General features: G+C 40.4%; 1 pseudogene; it reads right to left on the bottom strand.

The window, feature by feature from the left end:
• Positions 1 to 8,377: 8,377 nt before the first annotated feature.
• LOC147448764 (uncharacterized) lies at positions 8,378 to 10,473 on the bottom strand (annotated as a pseudogene).
• Positions 10,474 to 19,697: the final 9,224 nt, after the last annotated feature.

The following is a 19,697-nucleotide window of genomic DNA, read 5'->3' as shown; positions in this document are numbered from 1 at the left end:
TACCCAAGTTACAATTCTTTGAGAACCCCTTTGAACACACGTGCAAGAACCCAAAACTTTTGACTACCCAATCCCCAGAAACTTCAATGGAGGTCAACTTTAGATAAGGACAAACACATGTACATCAAATGAGTTTTCATAGTTGATCATCGGAATTACAACAGGCAAAGGACATTCCAAGATCTCTCGTAATCTTCTTGGCCCGAACATAAAGACTATGCGCTGCTGGAAAAAAATCTTCCTGGACACATGAACATTTTATCTGGATTCTTTGAGTTAAATGAAATGGAGTGAATTGAGGGCCATTTTGATCATCCATTAAAGCCAACCATGAAGCTCCCAAGAAGGCACACCTAACTTAACCTCTGATTTTGCCAAAATTTCAGCAGCATAACAACATAAATGGCTCAAAAGACCAAAAAACCAGCCATCATAACTTGGAAAAATTTTGGCAGAGTTTCCCCAGAAATAGAGCAGTAGGAACCCAAAATATAGACTGTATATGTATGCATAAACTGTCAACAATAGAACCCGAGCATCAAGTAGGACTCACTAGTACATAGCCTATGGCGAGGTCACAAAAAGGGTGCTCCAGCTACCTGTATCACCGAAAGGATCTCCACATTTGAGAATCCCCCAGCTCAATAAAAACCTCACGCTATCAACCCTCACATGAAGGCTAATGCAAATCGCGTATAGTCAAGTCTCAGAAATGACTATCTTCTAGACCAAGTCTCAGAAATGGCTGGGACTGCCAAATACAACCAAGTATGGTTCCAAAAATGCGTACAATGGCATTTTCCACAAGTAACGTACAATCCAGCAGACAATGCGCTCAAATAGACGCCAAGTGATGCATACCCACAACCACTGCAAGTGACATCACTGCTAGTATATCACTGTACTCCAGCTACCTGTACCTGTGTCAATCACCTATGCCTGTACCTATTCCTGTAACCTGTAACTTGTAATTTGCAACCTGCAACCTGCAACCTGTAATCCCGAATCTCAAAGCTTGAAGCTCGAAGCAGAAGGTACTCGAAGAGGATCCTCAGTGGGGGCACCAAAAGAATGTGAGCGGGATGGAAACACACACAACGCCTCTATAATAACCCGACACACACTCTTGGGATGATACACACACACACATTATGGGGCACCACTCGGCTTACACAACCAGCCTGGCCGAGACAGGAAACACACATACGGAGTGAGAAGAGAGAGATTTCCCACTTGCCCACTCAACATTCACACATACACACTCACACACACTCTCTCAATTCAGCTCAAAGGAGACAAATTGCTGTTGTTTAGACTCAATGAAGCTGAGCCCAACACCAATGGGGCAAATAGTTTACACAGTATTGAGGAAATACACCAGATACAACCACAAAGTTAAGGAGAGGCTTCACTCATCGGAGAAGATTACACAAAAAAATAGCAGAAAATCTATGAGGAATTGGGAAAAATGGATAGCTCCATTGTGTCCGGAACGCCCAAAAACCCCACCCTACAATGTCATAGTGCTCAAATCCGACCTCGGATGAGCAGTTTAGTGCCAAAAAATGCTCCAAAAACAGCAAAAACATACCTGCGGCTGTTCCTCCTCTCTTCTCCACGTTTTTTTCTGGTCTTCTCTCAGTTTTTTCAGTTCCCACACTTAGCTTTATTAGTTGGGCACCCGTGGCCTTTTAGATGACCTCAAACGGACCCCGAACAGGCCAAAAACTGACCTCGCAGTGCATAGTTGTCACCTTTTTTGCATCATCCGCACACCTGGCACTCAGTTTTTCCAAATAATGCATCCCTCAACCACGTGAAGTGGCCCCAAAAAGTGGTCCTCATGATGACCTTTCTGCATAAATATCACAAGAAAACACCCACATCGTGTCCATACTTCTCCGCGTGCAAGTATTGACCCTGTTCGACCTCCTGATGCCACTCGATGCCATCTGACGCACCTGCTTACCTCATGTCATCGGCCCGCGGATAGCTTCCTCGAGAAGTTTTACGCGCTACCAACTCCTCCTTATTGTAGAAAAAACACACTGGTACTGATAATAGTGAAAATCGCTACACTATGTACACCCTGTCCTACCTATACACATGTGGGCCCCACATAACCACCTGGCTCTGAAAAATGGGCAATTCTTTATTTGATGCACCATGCATGTATATGTACATATGCGCAATCCCTTGCTCCAAAAAACTCCTGACAGCGGTAACTCTCTTACATGACATCTATCAATGTATTGTTTGAAGCGAAGCAAAGCTTCCTTCACTCTTTCGTTCGCTTTTTGTTTGAAAGCGTAGATTTGGGACACTGTGTTATGTTTGATTCCCCTACAAACTCTTGTAGGAGTTGTGCTATGTTTGGAAAATCATCTCTGTTTAGAGGTTGGAACCACGTCAAATCTATTCCTTTTAATGTCAACCTGAATCCCTCATACTGAGTATGGAAATTTGCTATCTGTTCAGCTCTCAAAACTTGTTTGAAGAGTAAGACATGAGCATATGGATCCCCTGACTCAGTGTATTTTGTCTTGATACATTGAGCCACTTGATATGGTATTAATCGTTGGGGTTCGGTCACCAATCTTACCAATTCATGGTCTCTTGGAAAGACGTCTCTTGCTCTCTCCTCTCCTCTTGGAGAGAATCCCGGTGGAATCCTCTCTGAAGTGTACTATGGCATCATTTTTGGCTGAAAGTATGTAGGGATCGGAGTACCCTTGTATGTGTATCGTTCTAAGTCAATTGGATTGAGAATTTTGTACTCACATCCATACTTATCTACCATCAAAACTTGCACTCCGTTGGCATCTGTATGTGAATGCATAGAGGTTTTTATGAGTGGTAAAATCTCTAGCATAGGGCTCTATACACTTGTAGAAGATATATGGATCCCCGTTTTTGAATCTATACAAGCCCTCATGAGTGTAATCTGTAAGCACTCTCCTGGATTCATTGGCTTTGATGAATCTCACGTTTGGTTTGTCGATCAGAGGATGCCTCTTCTCTATGTATTCTCATCCCCCTGTTGTTGGCATTGCAACGTTTTTCATGTCTCTGAGTGGAGTAGAGAACCCTGGTGGTGGATGATTTGTCATGATTAACTCCCACTCAAGATTCTCAATATAATACTTGACAAGCCCACTTTGGCTTAGTGCAACTTATCTCTTTTTGCCCCTGGTCAGGTCTCTCAAAAGTCAGGAATTTGTGACTTTTTGGTCTCTGGAAACTACTCTTGGGGTACCCTAAAACTTTGGATTTAGGAAACCTAGTAAAATTCAGCTCTGAAACATAAGTATGCTCTAAATCTAGTCTAGGTGTGTGCTATTGCCCGCAAGCTTTCTTCCTAGCTATACCTGACTCAATTTGGAGTTGTCCATCAAAAGTTAGAGCAATTTTAGTGAACTACATTTGAAATAGCACTCAAAATCAGGACCAGAACACAGGAACTTTGGCTTGTATCTTGGCCTTTCGAAGGTATTTTTAGCTCAAATTTGACATTTGGGATGTTCTCAAGTATGTTTACAAGATCACCAAGTCAGATACCCCCACTATGCTGAGAGGTACATGGATCGCGATCCATGTTCCCTGTCAAATTTTTTTTCTCCAAATTTTTCCAAATTTTGACTGTGTGTAGACAAGATCATATGCAAGCTATATACCAATTTTCAGCAAATTTTGAGGTTGAGGTACATGGATCGTGATCCATGTTCAACCACATTTGGACTTGTCCTTTTGGCAGCTTGTTGCACTCTATGTGCACAAGCTAAATCTCAAATCTTTTTGGATTTGGACTTGTTTTGATAGGTCAAATTGCCAACACTAGGTCTGTACTGCGGTTTTCAGTCTGTCACCTGTTTTCTCCCTTTTGACCCAAATTGCTCATTTTTTTTCAAAACTAGACTTGGGGATATGTCTCCTTGTGTATGCACTACTGATCTAGAAACTTTCAAGTCAAGCTGTCACTTTGGGTACATGGATCGCGATCCATGTTTGGAGCCCAGATTAACTTTTCTTGGTACCATCAGAATCAGCGTGATTAGGAGGTCCTATGGTATCAAAAATTTTAAAAATGGACCTCTGGATTGAAAATTAGGTCAGTTTTGGCACTTGCTTAGAGTACTTGGCAGTTTAGGGCTTTTGGTTTGGTTTTTGATATCCAAATTCAGTTTTGAAAAGACCACTAGACTCCTTGTGATGTCCTCTAGCTAGGGTGCAAATATGGTATCAGTCTGTGACAAAGGAACATGGATCGCGATCCATGTACCTATGTGTCAGAAGGTAATGATACCTGGCACACAGCTTTCCCTTGGTCCACTGATCCCTGCTATATGGTTTTTGTGTGATTTGGACTTGTTTAGGTTAGGCAAAAGTCAATTCATAGGTCTGTTTTAGGATTTTCACCTTGAACAATTTTTGGCTCTTTTCACCCTCTTTTTGAACTTTTTTGACAAAATTTCTTTGGGGACTTTTGTTCACAATGGTCTCTGCTATAGGCTTGAAAAGTTTCTGTCCAAAAAATTCTCAGGGGTACATGGATTGCGATCCATGTTCCACCACTTTTGGATCTGAATTTTTGGTGTGCTGATAGCTTATGATGTTTGTAGACTGCTCACCAAGAAGTTTTGAATTTGGATCAATTTTGCCCAACCAAAACTGACTTCTACAGTCTGTTGCGATGGTTTTGACAATGAGCCGTTTTTTGCTCTTTTGACCACTTTTTGCAACTTTTTTACATTTGGTTCTTTTGGGAAAAGTGTTTGTCTATGTCTCAGCTACCTACTGCCCAAATCTCAGCCAAAAAAAAAAATTCAAAATTTTTTCATGAGGTACATGGATCGCGATCATGTTTGACCACATTTTGACATGAAACTTGGTCAGCTTGAAGTCCATGTTATGGTGATACTCTTCCCCAAGTATTTTTGAATTTGGACAAATTTTCCCTACTCAAAAGTGAGTTTTTCTGGCTACCCTGCGGTTTTTGACTAGTTTTCGTATTTGGCTATTTTGACCAACTTTTTTCAATTTTTTGACATGGTCCCTTTTGGCAAAGTTGTTCCAAATGATATCAAGGATGTACTTGTCAAATATTAACCCAGAATGTCAAAAAGGTACATGGATCGTGATCCATGTTTGACAGCATTTTTTCATGAGTTTTGTTTTGCAGGTTTTCTATGCCCTGTAGAAGCCAAATCTCACCCCTTTTTGAATTTGGATCCCAAAATCTCAAATTTGCCCAATTTTGTGTCTCAAATGCCTGTTTTGCTATTTTTGCCCTAACAGCCAATTCTGAAGTGATTTTTTCAAGCAAACTTGATTATAGCAGTTTCCCCCTGATGCTCACTGTAACTGGTCACTTTTCACCAAAAATGATTTTTTGGGGTACATGGATCGCGATCCATGTTCCTCCACAGATTCTGGCCAAACTTTCAAGGTTGCTTCTAGAGAGTCTCCTAATGTCCTTGATCCACAAATTTTTGAATTTGGATCACTTTTGAGGTCTCTACCATCAAATTTTCAGAATTTCAGAGTTATGGTCATTTTTGCCAAAATATGGTTTTCACCCTTTTTTCCCTCAATCTTTTAGCCCAACTTTGATGGTGGTAGTTTCTACTTACCCTACTCCTAAGTACTGAAATGAAACATGAAACAAAAACAAATAAAATGGCACAAAATAAAGTCAAAACGAAAAACGGTAAAACACTCTGAAAGCATAGAGAAAATCGAAGAATGAAATGCTTTTGGCTATCTCACTCACAACCCTCTTTACTTTTAAAAAATAGATCTAGAAAGTCCTCGAATTTTAAACTCTACCAAGCACTAAACCCCATGTCTAGCTGCTTCACTGCTAAGGTGTAAATGGAATGGAAGGACAAATCTTCGAAAAAGAACGCTCTAAAAACACACTAGGTCACTCACCATCTAAGGATCATATCTCCGACAGCGGCGCCAATGTTAGCAGGTTGCCGCGATGGAAGTGAACCTTAACAAACAATCGCAACAACTCTACAAGCAAACCAACACTCAATGATCAAGGAAATCTGCCTATGTCCTTTCACACAGCTCTAGGTCATCACGCCATTTTGGCACTCAAACGGACTTGAAATGCAACGAAACTTTAGGAGGAGGTCTATGACACCTAGGGGGACTATCCTAGCAAGTCTGGTTGCAATCTGACAAGGTACAAAAATCACGATCCATCATGAAAAAGGTCCTGAAAACTGCAACAGAACTATCCAGAAACGTCGCCATATGGTCTAGGAACACTCTCCTATGGTCAAAACGACTATAAACAATGATTTAAGCACTCAAATTTGTAATTATAGCTCACAGACGCGTAGTCGCGAACCACAACAAAACTGACAATGCTTACACTTGAGTTAAAGAGCAAAGAGAGAGGAACACAATGCAAGTTTCTGAATCAAGAACGGATTACCAAATCATTAGCTACGATGATTACAAGTTTGGAGCAGCTCGTAGCTTGAGGGTACGTTTTTTGAGCTCCCTTCTTCTTCTAAAGATAAGCCTCCTTTCACATTAAGGTTATTCATCTTTATACCTAGGGCATTCTAAATGGCCAGTGGCTGATTCAGATGTACCTTTACAATTATAATTGACAAAATTACAACTCAAGGAATTGACTACTACTCTGGAATCAGGATTTACACAGAGTATTACTACACTAGCTCGGCAAAATAATAAACTATAAATGTGGTGTTTGGCTACGTGTCCGACCAATTGGACGCCCTGTTCATTTATCCTCAAACGTCTGCAACATAGCTTTTTGGCACTAACATAATGTCAATACTCAAGGAAAGTGACTCGGATGGGGCACGGAGACTCTATGAGATCGTCAATCTCACGAAGTGAACCTTAACAAGCAAACACAACAACTCTACAAGCAAACCAAAACTCAATGATCAGGGAAATCTACCTATGTCCTTTCTCACAGCTCTATGTCATCATGCCATTTCGGCACTCGAACGGACTCGAAATGCAACGGAACTTTAGGAGGAGGTCTAGGACACCTAGGGGGACTATCCTAGCAAGCCTGGTCGCAATATAACAAGGTAAAAAAATCACGATTCATCATGAAAAAGGTCCTGAAAAGTGCAATAGAACTATCCAGAAAGGTCGCCCTATAGTCTAGGAACACTCTCCTATGGTCAAAACAACTAAAAACAGCGATTTAAGCACTCAAATCTACAATTATAGCTCATAGACGCGTAGTCGCGAACCTGCACAGCAAAACTGACAATGCTTACACTTCAATTAAAGAGCAAAGAGAGAGGAACACAATGCAACTTTCGGATTTGAAAACTGAGACCCATTCATTAGTTGCGTCGATTACAAATTGGAGCAGCTCGTAGCTTGAGCGTACGTTTATTGAGCTTCCACTTCTTCTGAAAAATAAGCCTTCTTTCACATTAAGGTTATTGACCTTTATACCTAGGGCATTCTAAATGGCCAGTGGCCAATTCACATGTACCTTTACAATTGTCATTGATAGAATTACAACTTAGGGAATTGACTACTACTCTGGAATCGGGATTTACAAAGAGTATTACTACACTAGCTCGGCAAAATAATAAACTATAAATGTGGTGTCCGGCTGCGTGTCCGACCAATTGGGCGCCCGTTTGATTTATCCTCAAACAAGAAGCCTAGCACATATGAAGATGCACTAGATGTAGCGAGGAACAAAGAGTGGAAGCTGAGAAGAATGAGTCAGCTAGGAGTAGAGTCTTTGCCCAGGAGGTCTGAGTTTCAGCCTATGGATCATCTTTGCAAGGTCGCATGCCAGGGGTTTATCATGAACCAGTGGTTTTTGTTTCTCCTCAGGTTATGCCAGCAGTGGTCACGTGCGTTGCATTTATTCGATCGAATAATGCAATTTGTATCAAATAACTCGTCATTATTCGTGTATTATTATAAAATACGTGGAATTTTTGAATAACTTGTAAACTCGATCGATACTTTATCAATCGGTTGATATCGCTCGGTTAATATCGATCGATACGATTATATAAAAACATTTTGTTTGATACATTTTCCATCGATTTTGATTTTGGAGCTTTCTAGTTGTCACAGAGCTCACACTCTTTACCTCATACTTTCGAGACGCATTGTATTCTCTCTATGTTTATGGCAATGAATTTGTTATGGAGTTGCTAATTGATGACTTTGTTAAGAGTCAAGCAATGTATTTTTATTTGATTGCCAAGCAATGTCCTCAATACTTATGTTTATGCGAATTCTCTTCAATAATTTATTTGTTGCTACTAAATAAAAAAAGTGAGATATATAACTCAAAAATAGGGAGGTACAATGAGAAAAAGTGAGATACATTATCATGAAAAGATGTTTAGATTTTGCCATCTATCACAGGCACCAGGTCATCAACCTCTTCCTCGTCTGAACATTCTGTAGCCACTTCCCACTCCATCTCATCATCACTACATCTCTGTTCCACCACAGTTTCATGAGTTTGAAGCACTCCAAAGTGTACTTCGATCGCACATGTGGCTATCTTTGTGGGTGCATGAAGGAGGTGCATGTTACAAAAGACGTACACAAGGTCTACGGCACGAGCATGACTTAAGCGATTTCTATGCTTTGAGTGCACAAAGTCATAAGAAGACCGATTGCGCTCACAAGTACCACTGGATGCCGCGATCGAAAGCACCCTGGTCGCCACGTGTTGTAACTCAACTACGTCTCCTCCATATTCTTTCCACCATACTGGGCCTTAAATCTTTTTTACCCTATTAAGAACCCAAGGATCTCCGAAAGTTCCTTTCCTATTGGCATAATCCACCCTCTGCTAGAATGCATCCATGCCATCGTCGCCTGGCAACAACTGTGAGTAGACGCTCCTAAAGTCTCTCATCACATCTTTGTTGGAGGCTTGTCCATTCATCTGGAACTTTGGATCCAAGACAAATGCAGCACCATGCAATGGTGTGTGCATTTGAGCCCATCGTTTTTCCACAAGATGCACAATTTGTGATCTCTCTCTTGCAATGTAGTGGTTGTATTCTTTGGTTTGACGCAACGCCTCAGACATGATCCAATAAACCTTACCAATGACAAATTTATCTGTGTCGACAACCCTTAGTAGCTCCACATAGGGCTTACTAACCCCAACAAGTTTGTCAATGTTCCGCCAAAAGAGAGGAGATTGCACCAAGGACACACATTTTTGAGCTGCTTCACGATGGCTTGGATACTTGCTAAGCCAAGCCTCCGAACAACAATCTGCATCAGTTTTTGTAAGAGCTCCTCGCACTTCAATGAGATTATTCAAAACATAGTATGATGTAGCAAACTGTGTGGCACAGAAGATTTGAAGTTCTTTTTTCGGAGACTTGGAGCAAAATAAAACATATGTAAACTGATGTTCCTGTATAAGCTTGACTATGTGATTGGCGTCAATAAGAACCTATTTTATGAATGATAATATGCCCATATCCTTTAGAAGTGAATTCAGGGTGTGAGCTGCACATCCAATCCATGCAATTTTTGAGTACTTTTTCATAATGGCTAAACCCGCTCCTTTGTAGTTTGAAGCATTATCTGTAACAATAGCTGTCATATTCTTCGGTCCATCCAATCGAGCAATAGCTCGCTCATATACCTTTGTCAAATATAGAGATGTCTTCTCTTTCAATGAGGTATCAATGGCCTCCAAAAACATTGCACCTTTGGGACAAATTCCATGACATTAATCAATGGTTTTTTTTGACAGCTGGTCCATCCGTCGAGGGCTATGGTACAACCAAACGCTGGAATAAATTCAAGCACTGTTCGCCTGAGAATTGCTTCTGTACTGCTCTTCACTTTGTCAATATACTCCATTCGCATTTCATTATAATCAGGATAGATGAATCCTTTTTTTGCAGTTGACATTAGGGCATCTTTGAAAATAGGATTTCTTATGACATTAAATGAGATTCCACAAGCCATGAAGGCTTGTGTCCACTTTAGATGCAATTCAAGCATGTCTTGTTGAGTGAATGCCGCCTGTAGAGTCCTAGGCGTATCGGCTCTACTGGATGTCTCAGGACTAGCATCTATCCCTCCCATGGCACCATTTGGAAAAGTGTAAGGACTTTGAGGTGTTCGCGTTGTTCCCATTGAAGGTCCTTGGTTAGCTCTCATGTCTTCTTGATCCACACTCACTTCTTCTATATTGACAGATGACGTACCTGTCATGCCCTTCTGTCTCTTAGGAAGAAGTCCTGCCTGTTTGCATTTCTTTACATACCCTGCAAAATGGACCCATATGTCGTTAGGTGGTGCTACATATTCTTTCACATTGGGACTAGTGCCGAATAAACGTTCTTTGATACAAGTTGCGTTGCCGTGCCACTTATGCCCACAATGTTTGCATTCCAAAAACGAAACTGTTTTGCCTCTCTCCTTTTCTTCCACATATGACCACTCTTTTCCTCGCACCATGCTTTCTGACTTCAACAAAATATATCCTACAATCAATAGATACACTATGATTATAATTTTTCACCATAATAGCGCAATGAGAAAGATAAAAGGTTATAGATAAGATTTTCTAAATTAAAATGATGAATGAATAGTGTTAAGATAATATTTTAGGGAAGCGATCACTAATGGATATATCATTCTTGGCTACTAGGTGGTAAAGAGCGTTTTCTCAAGACAACCTAAATGAGCGATGGAGTCATCTCACATTCCACTATCTATGTCTCTTGGAGGTAGGAGCTATTGCTCAAACACAACCAATCAACCCTAAAATAACTGAGGTCTCTAATTTCTATATCAACATAGAGGTAAAAGGATGAGCTCGATAACATCCACGTGACTCCCAAGTACTATGCATGACTAATATTCACTAGGAGATAAGAGATTTTGCTCGATCACAACCTAGTGAATAATTCTATAGGTAATCCACCATATTCACTTAGAGGTAAGAGCATAAGCTCGATAACAACCAAGTGAATCCTACTTCATACCTTAAACCTCACTTGGAAGTAAGAGAATCATCTCATAACAACCAAGAGGCACTAAGTGGACCTATTATATGCAACCAAGTGAATCCTACTTCATTCCTTAAACCTCACTTAGAATCCTAAGAGAATCATCTCATAACAACCAAGAGGCACTAAGTGGACCTATTCTATGTCTATATGTAGGTAAGAACATTTGTTCATGACAACCAAAAGACCCTACATGTATGTGTATATGTTCCAAAATGTATGAACTAACACTATTATTTGTGCACATATTATAGCTATGATAGATTTTAACCATCAAATATCACTTTTAGTATCTATTCTAAAACAAACAGAGCTAAGAGTATAGCTTTTAATGTTTAGAATTATACATTCGCACTATAGCTAGAAAAATAGACTCTAATGCATACAATCATTTATTTATCTATTCTTAAACAAGCAGAGCTAAAGTATAGTCTCTATTGCTTAGAGTAATTTATTTAATCTTATCAATAGAGTTAAAGAATAACTTCTATTGTTAATAATTATAAGTAATTCAAATCTATATCATTATTTTATTTTTAATGTATAAACATTAAAAATAATATTTTCTTAAAAAATCAAAGATTTTTTAAGTTGACAACTCAACCTTTCTATGTCGAAAGTAACCTGACACTTTGGTGAAGGGAATTGTAGCTAAAACACGTAAACTTGAGCTTTATATACTACTATTGTATCGATCGAAAATATATAGATCGATTAATGTTATCGATCAAAAGCCTATCGATCGATAGTTTATCAATCGATATGTAAGCAATAAAACGTTTTTTTTGCAAAAATATGATACATGAATAAATCTTTAGAACGTATTAATCGACCATTATTCACAAATAAAACGAATGTCGAATAACGAATCATGCAACCCAGGTGGTCACTATCGCAGTGCAAGATGATGGGCTAAGGCAAGACATGAGGCAAGTGGTAGATTTAATGAAGAATCTCAGCCTAAACATGCGGGTAATGTGGGAAATAATCAAGGTCAAGGGAGGTTTGCAAACCAACCAGGAGGTGAAGAAAGACTCAAGAATGGTGTTGGACAAAGCAATTGTAGGTTCTGGAGGCAGACTCCCATGTGTTATCATTGCGGAGAGTTGGGCCACATCATCCTGCAATGTGATAAGCCACCAAGGATGGGGGGAGACATGTATCCATTGCCAAGACAGGTGCTAACTAGGTCAAATGATTATGGCATTGAAATTAAGGGAGAAGCAGGAACCAGTGGATTAACCCAAGAGGAAAAGGGAAAGACAAAAGTGATAAGCGTGGTCACCTTGAAGAAGGCAGCAAAGCTGGAGGATACATTAGTGATGCCTATTGGGAAGAGGACCACATAGGATAAGGAAGGAAAAGGTGCCCCAAGTCCTAGCAAGAAGAAGGGAAAGAGCCATGAAGACGAGGATGTCAAGGCCAAGAGGAAAAGAAGGGCTCGTCCCATGTTTAATGTTTCCAATTTTCCACTAGGGAATGGGCAATTAAGCTATGACTTAAAGGAGGATCTGACAAGCAGGAAAGCAGATGTTACTTTTGGACAGCTTGTAGAGAGGGTGCCTAAGCTAAAGCGACAGTGGAAGAGGATGGTTAACCCAATGGAGAAAGAACCAGATAGAGGTTCGGTGAAGGTATTGGCGATGGATGAGCTACCAGACATTTTCCCAATAGTAGATGTGTGGCACAAAAGAAAAAATTTGGGACAAGGTTATGTTGATGGTGGAGCCCAAATATGTGTCATAACACACTCATGCATTGAGAAGATTGGTCTTACAGTGACTGGGGTGTAAGACCAATCTTCGGATCAGATTGAAAAACCATCAAAAAGTAAAATGTTTGGGTGTTGTAAAGAGCTTAGAAGTGGAGGCATATGATGCAAAGGTGGTGATTGATTTTCATGTGATGCCAGCGGGGTTGGGAGCATATCCTATTATATTGGGTAGACCATGTTTATGTGCAGTGGGAGCTGTTCAAGATTGGAAACGTGGTACGAGTAGCCTCTATGGAAAGACAGGTGCCAAGAAGCTATATAACATGGAAACAAGGAAAGTATTGGTGGAGCTTTATGAAGATGAGGATGAGTCTGGTGATAAAGACTATTCCACAATGATTGACGAGGATAGTGATAGTACTACCAGAAGTGATGAGGATGTTGATGTTGCATTTCTTCTGATGGACAAAGAAATCCATGGATCTGGTTTAGTTGCATTTGCAAATGAGATTGAAGATGAAAGTGAAGGGCCTTATGAAGTGTTTGAAGGGTTGATGCAAACCAAGGTTGAATTGTCAAAGAAGCAGGAATTGATGACACAAATGATCAGTGGAGACCTCTCAGCTATGGAAAAGGAGATATATTTTCACATGTAGGTCTATGCCAAAGTAATTGATGGTTTTCTTGATGCAAGGTTGATATAGGGCATCTCTACATGTTTTCCTTGGGAACTAGGCGGAAGCTTGATTAAGCTTTTGATGCAGGGAATGCCAAGTGTTTTTGTGTGGGATCCAGGTGGAATGAGCATCTCTTTTTGCTACTGCTGATCATGAATGATCTAGCATGCTAGGGGATGGGCAAATTATGTTAGGAGTTTTTTGGAAGAAGTGATTGTGCATATGTACATACAAATGCATGGTGCATCGAATAAAGAATTTCCCATTTCCAGAGCCAGGTGGTTACGTGGGTCCCACATGTGTACAGGTAGGACAACGTGTATATAGTACATCAATTTTCATTGTCACCATACCAATGTGTTTTTCTATAATAATGAGGAGTTGGTAGAGCGTAAAATTCTAGAGTGAGCTATTCGTAGGCCGACGCCATGAAGTAAGCAGGTGCGTCAAGCGGCATGCAATGGCGTCATGAGGTCGAATGGGGTCAATACTTGCATGTGGTAAGCGAGGACACAATGGGGGTGTTTTCTTGTGATGATTATGTAGAAAGGTCATCATGAGAACTATATTTGGGGGCCACTTCACGTGATTGAGGGATGCATTATTGGAAGAGGTTGAGTGCCAGGTGTGCGGATGGATGTAGAAGGGTGACAAAAATGCATTGCGTGGCTGTTTTTTTGCATGTTCGGGGTCCGTTTGAGGCCAATCAAAAGGCCAAAGGTGTACAAGGAATAAAGTGAAGTGTGGACATTGAAAAACTTGAGAAAAAAACCAGCAAAGTGTGGAGAGAAGAGGAGGAACAACTGCAACTGAGGTTTTGCTGTTTTTGGAGCCTGTTTTGGCCATAAACTGCTCATCCGAGGTTGGATTGGAGCACTTTGATATTGTAGACTGGGGTTTTGGGCTGTTCTGGATGCAATGGAACTGTCCATTTTTCCAAATTACTCACTGTTTTTATGCTATTTTGGCTGTGTAAGTTTCTCCTTTGGGCGAAGCCTCTTCTCCAATTTGTGATTATATCTGGCATATTTCATCCACATTGTGTGAGCTATTTGCCCATTGGTGTTGGCCTAAGCTCAATTGTATCTAAACATTAGAAATATTCCTCTTTTGAGCTGAGTTTTTGGGTGTGTGTGTTTGTGTGTGTCTCTGCGTTGAGTGGGCAAATGGATAGTCTCTCTCCTCTCACTCCATTAGTGTGTTCCCTATCTTGGCCAGGTGGGTTGTGTAATCCGAGTGGTGCCCCATAGTGTGTGTGTGTGTATCATCCCAAGAGTGTGTGTCAGGTGATTATAGAGGTGTTGTGTGTGTTTTCATCTCGCTCATAGCGCTTAGGCTAATGGGAGCTACCGAAGCTATGGAGCAGAGCTCGAGTCGCAGAGAGAGAGAGAGAGAGAGAGAGAGAGAGAGAGAGAGAGAGAGAGAGAGAGAGAGAGAGAGAGAGAGAGAGAGAGAGAGAGAGAGAGAGAGAGAGAGAGAGAGAGAGAGAGACCTATAATGACTATAATCATAGGGCTCGAGAAGGAGAGAGAGAACACTGGAACGACAATATTATGACCTCTAAAAAGCGACGGTTGGGCTGGAGGAAGCTGAGAAGAAGAGGAAGAATTGGGAAAGAGAGGGGGATGATGCCAATTGGCAGCCGATATCCTCTTCTCCTTAATAGAGTAACTGTGATAACAAATCAATTACAAAAGTAAAAGTACTCTCTACGCCCCCTGCCTCTCTAGCTTATTATTGTGTGCTATAGAAAAAGAGTTTTGTCAAAGTTCAATCAAAGAACTCTAGTGATGAACATAATCCTTTCGTGAAACTTTTAAAAGGAAAACTCTTCAAACTCTGCTCTCCTGCTATGCGGACAACATGATGTAGAGGCCTTGTTGGTGATGGTAAATTAGGAGTGGGTGGCGATGGTGGAAAGAGCAGAGCCAAGATCATAAGTGTAAGGAAGGAACAAGAAGGCCGTGATTTCTGGTATCAAAGTTGGGTAGATGTGGTCACCTTGGGGCGCATCTCCTATATCTTGCAGTAATTGATATGCTCCTTCCAACACAACAACCTAGTTCTCTCCAGTGTTAGCTGGGGGAGAGAGCTTCAGAGCCTGCAGCTGCATCAAGAACGATGAAGGAGAGATTATCAAAGATTATACAAAGCCCAAATGCCAGCCAACGAGGTGGACCAAGGGTGGCATTATAACTAGCTGGTACAGCCACAATGCCGTAGAGTGCTCACTCACTTTGAGAGAGAGAGAGAGTGAGTGAGTGAGTGAGAGAGAGAGAGAGAGAGAGAGAGAGAGAGAGAGAGAGAGAGAGAGAGAGAGAGAGAGAGAATGAACCTGTAGTATATTGAGCGCCAAAATCAACTACTCTCTATCACTATGGAGCCATGTACTCTAGCCGCAAGGTGGGCATACGTAGCAGCATGATCTGCATAGCTTCTTGATCAAGTGTTTCTGCCTCGCTTCTTGATCAACGATAGCTGGCTTTCTCTCTCTCTCTCTCTCTCTCTCTCTCTCTCTATCATGTGGTTGCTTCTTTATTCTCTCATTTGCATTCAAGGTGGCTCTTTGCCTCCCGCTAGGTGTATGCTTCTTGGAGAGAGTCCTCTCAAATCCCCACCTCCGGCACGTTTTTCTTTGTGCGCCACACAAAAAATCTAAATTTTCTCTCCCTTCTGAGAGGGCGTCACACTACCCTTGCTTTCTCTTTGTTCACCACGTGGCACGCGTGGATTACCTTCCCCATAATAGAGTAGTATAGATATATATTTATATATATATCTATACTATGTATAATGGGGAGAGGGATTCTGGCCCTCCCTCTGTGCCACATACATGGCATCACGTCTTTGCTCTGCCAACTTCATGCATCATGCCTCGTGTGAACATTGAGACAGCGACAAGAGATACTGAAGTGTAAGCTAGAGAGTGAGAGAGTGGGATAGGGTCTCTTCAGTCTACAGTGGCCATATACAGTTCGGCTACTCTACACGCTTGCACCCTTCACCTTCTCAACAACCTGCCAGTCTCACTACCTCACGCCCTCAAGCCGTCAATGACAGTCATTGGAACTTGCACCACAACGAGTAGCTTGGCATACGCATTGCACACACCAACTCTTGCTCCCTCTAGCCCCCTTAGGGGAAGGCATCACATACTTTTTCTCTCTTTTCTCTCCCAAATGGCCTTTGCCCGCCAATCAACACACGCTCAATTTGTGGCAGCACTTCCTTCATGCGCACCTGGCGGCTACCACTACCACTGCTCCAATACCTCACATAGACTCTCACCCTGATAGAGTGCAGTCACACACTATGCTGGCGGCGTTTTGAGTGATGAAATCATATGCTAGCATTTTGAATCCTACCATACTCACCCACACACCTCATCCCATCAAACACCCCCTTGCAACCTCTGTGTATCCCTCCCTTGGATGACCGATGGCTGCCCGGATGAGTTCCAACGCCAGTTGACTCAAATTTTTGGAATTTTTTTAAAAAAAAGTAGGGTAGGGTGCGGTTCCCACACTGGTAGCTCGAGCTAAATTTTTTCCCCCTAGAACTTGGTAGACATACATCTATTCTAACTATCTACAATCTATACTATTATAATGGGGGAAGGGATTCTAGCCCCTCCACCCAGACACATGTCAGCACGAGCTTCATCTGGCAGATTTCAGACCAGTGTGCCCTGCACAACGTGACACAATAGACATGCGAGACTCAAGAGCAGTCACACAGTGTGTGTGTGTGTGTGTGTGTGTGTGTGTGTGTGTGAGAGAGAGAGAGAGAGAGAGAGAGAGAGAGAGAGAGAGAGAGAGAGAGAGAGAGAGAGAGAGAGAGAGAGAGAGAGAGAGAGAATGTTAACTGAGTCAACGTCAATTTAATAGAAGCTGCTAAAGATCGAAGATGTACGAATGCACATCAAGGATGAATACGAAGAAGCAGTAAAGATTGGAATTATACATTTTTCATGTTTTTTCAAAATGGTCACGTATTGTAAATTCCCGATTTATTTCAAGCCATTGTAATATTTTTATGTGTTACGGGCTCAATGGGAGTTCCAAATTGTAAATAATAGATCACTTATTGTGCCTAGGTTGCAGATTGCTATTTTCTTGTGACAACTATATGAATTTTGTAGGTAGTAACCATATCTAGTCATAAGGATCAAATTTTGGTAGATATTGAATAGTTTCTATGGGATTCTACAGCTCATAATGTTGAACCCAGTTTTTTCCTGTTTGCTGTATTTAGCACTTCATCTTTGTCCCCAAGATTCCCCTTGGTAAAAGATATATCATGCTTTTGACATGTTCCATGGCTCCTTATGAACCCAAAGGCCAATAGGGAACTAAGAAAATATGCATATATTATTTGTATTGAGCGTAGCTATAGAAACTTTGATGATAGGTTCGCAGAATGGTAAAAATTCAACTTTTTTGTACCTATTTCTTTTGGCAAAACAAAAAATAGTGAGTGAAAAGCAATCATATGTTTAGATCACCAACCCATTGAAGTTAACTAGGGAATTTATCTCAAGTCCTACAAAAATCCCTTATCTTATTTTTATGCAACAAAACGTAAGAAATGACTGTTTTGATGAAAATGTATCGGTTCATCAACTTTGGAGACTTGGTGTGACCAAAAGATGAGAAATTTTACAAGTTTCTTATTTTTTCTATGTGTAGTAGGCCTTGAACTATAACCTCATAAAAGAAATTTACAAAATGAGTGGATCTACTATGGTTTTGGAGGTTTTTTTCAAAACCCTGAAAGGACACTTTTATGTCCTGTTAGGTTACGAACCTAGTGTTAACACTAGGTTGGTAATGGGACACTTTTATGTCCTGGGACACTTTTATATCCTGTGAAGTGACCATTTTCCTTGAATTATGTCAAGAGTTTCAAAATGGATTTGGAGGTGCTATCTGTCTAGAAAGTTGTCTCATGAGCTGAAAAAAACTTGACATTTTTTTGGAATATCAATTCCATCTTTAACCTTGTCCTTGCACAACATTTCACAACCTAAACTGTGTGAAAAAACGGGTCCTGTTTTTGGCTTTTTTCAACTTTTTGCAACTATACCACTCTAGAATTCATGTTTGTGAGGTCTATAATGCTAGAGAACTATCTTTAGTAGTCCTCAACATGTCCTGATGCTTCTAGGGAGAAATACATGTTAAAGTTGTAAGTTATGACCAAATTACAAAAATTGTCAAATCCTGTTTTTTAGCCAATTTTAGCTCTTCTATGATTTTTTTGGTGGCTTTCATGATATCCAAATGCAGTTTTGATTCTCTATGTCGCATATTGTAACATAAAGCTAATATTCCTTGAGTTTTGGGGCACCTAATACCCTATTTTGCATAGTAGACAACGATGGTTGATTTTTTCAATTACAGAAGAAAACGAAACATTCTAGTATATCAAGTATAGCTTTTTCAATATTGTTAGTTTCTTGTGACAACTACATGCATTTTGTAGGTAGTAACCATATCTAGTCATAAGGATCAAATTTGGCTAGATATTGAATAATTTCTATGGGATTCTACAACTCATAATGTTGAACCCAGATTTTTCATGTTTGTTGTATTTAGCACTTCATCTTTGTCCCCAAGATTCCCCTTGGTTAGAGATGTATTATTCTTTTGACATGCTCCATGGCTCCTTATGAACCTAAAGGACAATAGGGAACTAAGAAAACATGCATATATTATTTGTATTGAGCGTGGCTATAGAAACTTTGATGATAGGTTTGCAGAATGGTAAAAGTTCAACTTTTTTGTACCTATTTCTTTTGGCAAAACAAAAAATAGTGAGTGAGAAGCAATCCTATGTTCTGAACACCAACCCATTGAAGTTAACTAGGGAATTTATCTCAAGTCCTACAAAAATCCCTAATCTTATTTTCATGCAACAAAACGTAAGAAATGACTGTTTTGATGAAAATGTACTGGTCCATCAACTTTGGAGGCTTGGTGTGACCAAAAGATGAGACATTTTACAAGTTTCTTATTTTTTCCATGTGTAGTAGGCCTTGAACTATAACCTCATGAAAGGATTTTACAAAATGAGTGGATCTACTATGGTTTTGGAGGTTTTTTTCAAAACCCTGAAAGGACACTTTTATGTCCTGTTAGGTTACCAACCTAGTGTTAAAGGATTCAAACTGAATTTTACCTCTGTGCATTTCATAAAGCATAACCGTAATTGTTTCAAATGCTCCAATTGCGCTCCAAAAACACTGAGGTCATCCAGAAAAATTCTCATAAAATCCGT

Source organism: Adiantum capillus-veneris, chromosome 10, assembly GCF_014529385.1.
Source record: "Adiantum capillus-veneris isolate H3 chromosome 10, ASM1452938v2, whole genome shotgun sequence".
Taxonomy (NCBI): Eukaryota; Viridiplantae; Streptophyta; class Polypodiopsida; order Polypodiales; family Pteridaceae; genus Adiantum; species Adiantum capillus-veneris.
This window is presented reverse-complemented; position numbering and strand designations above follow the sequence as displayed.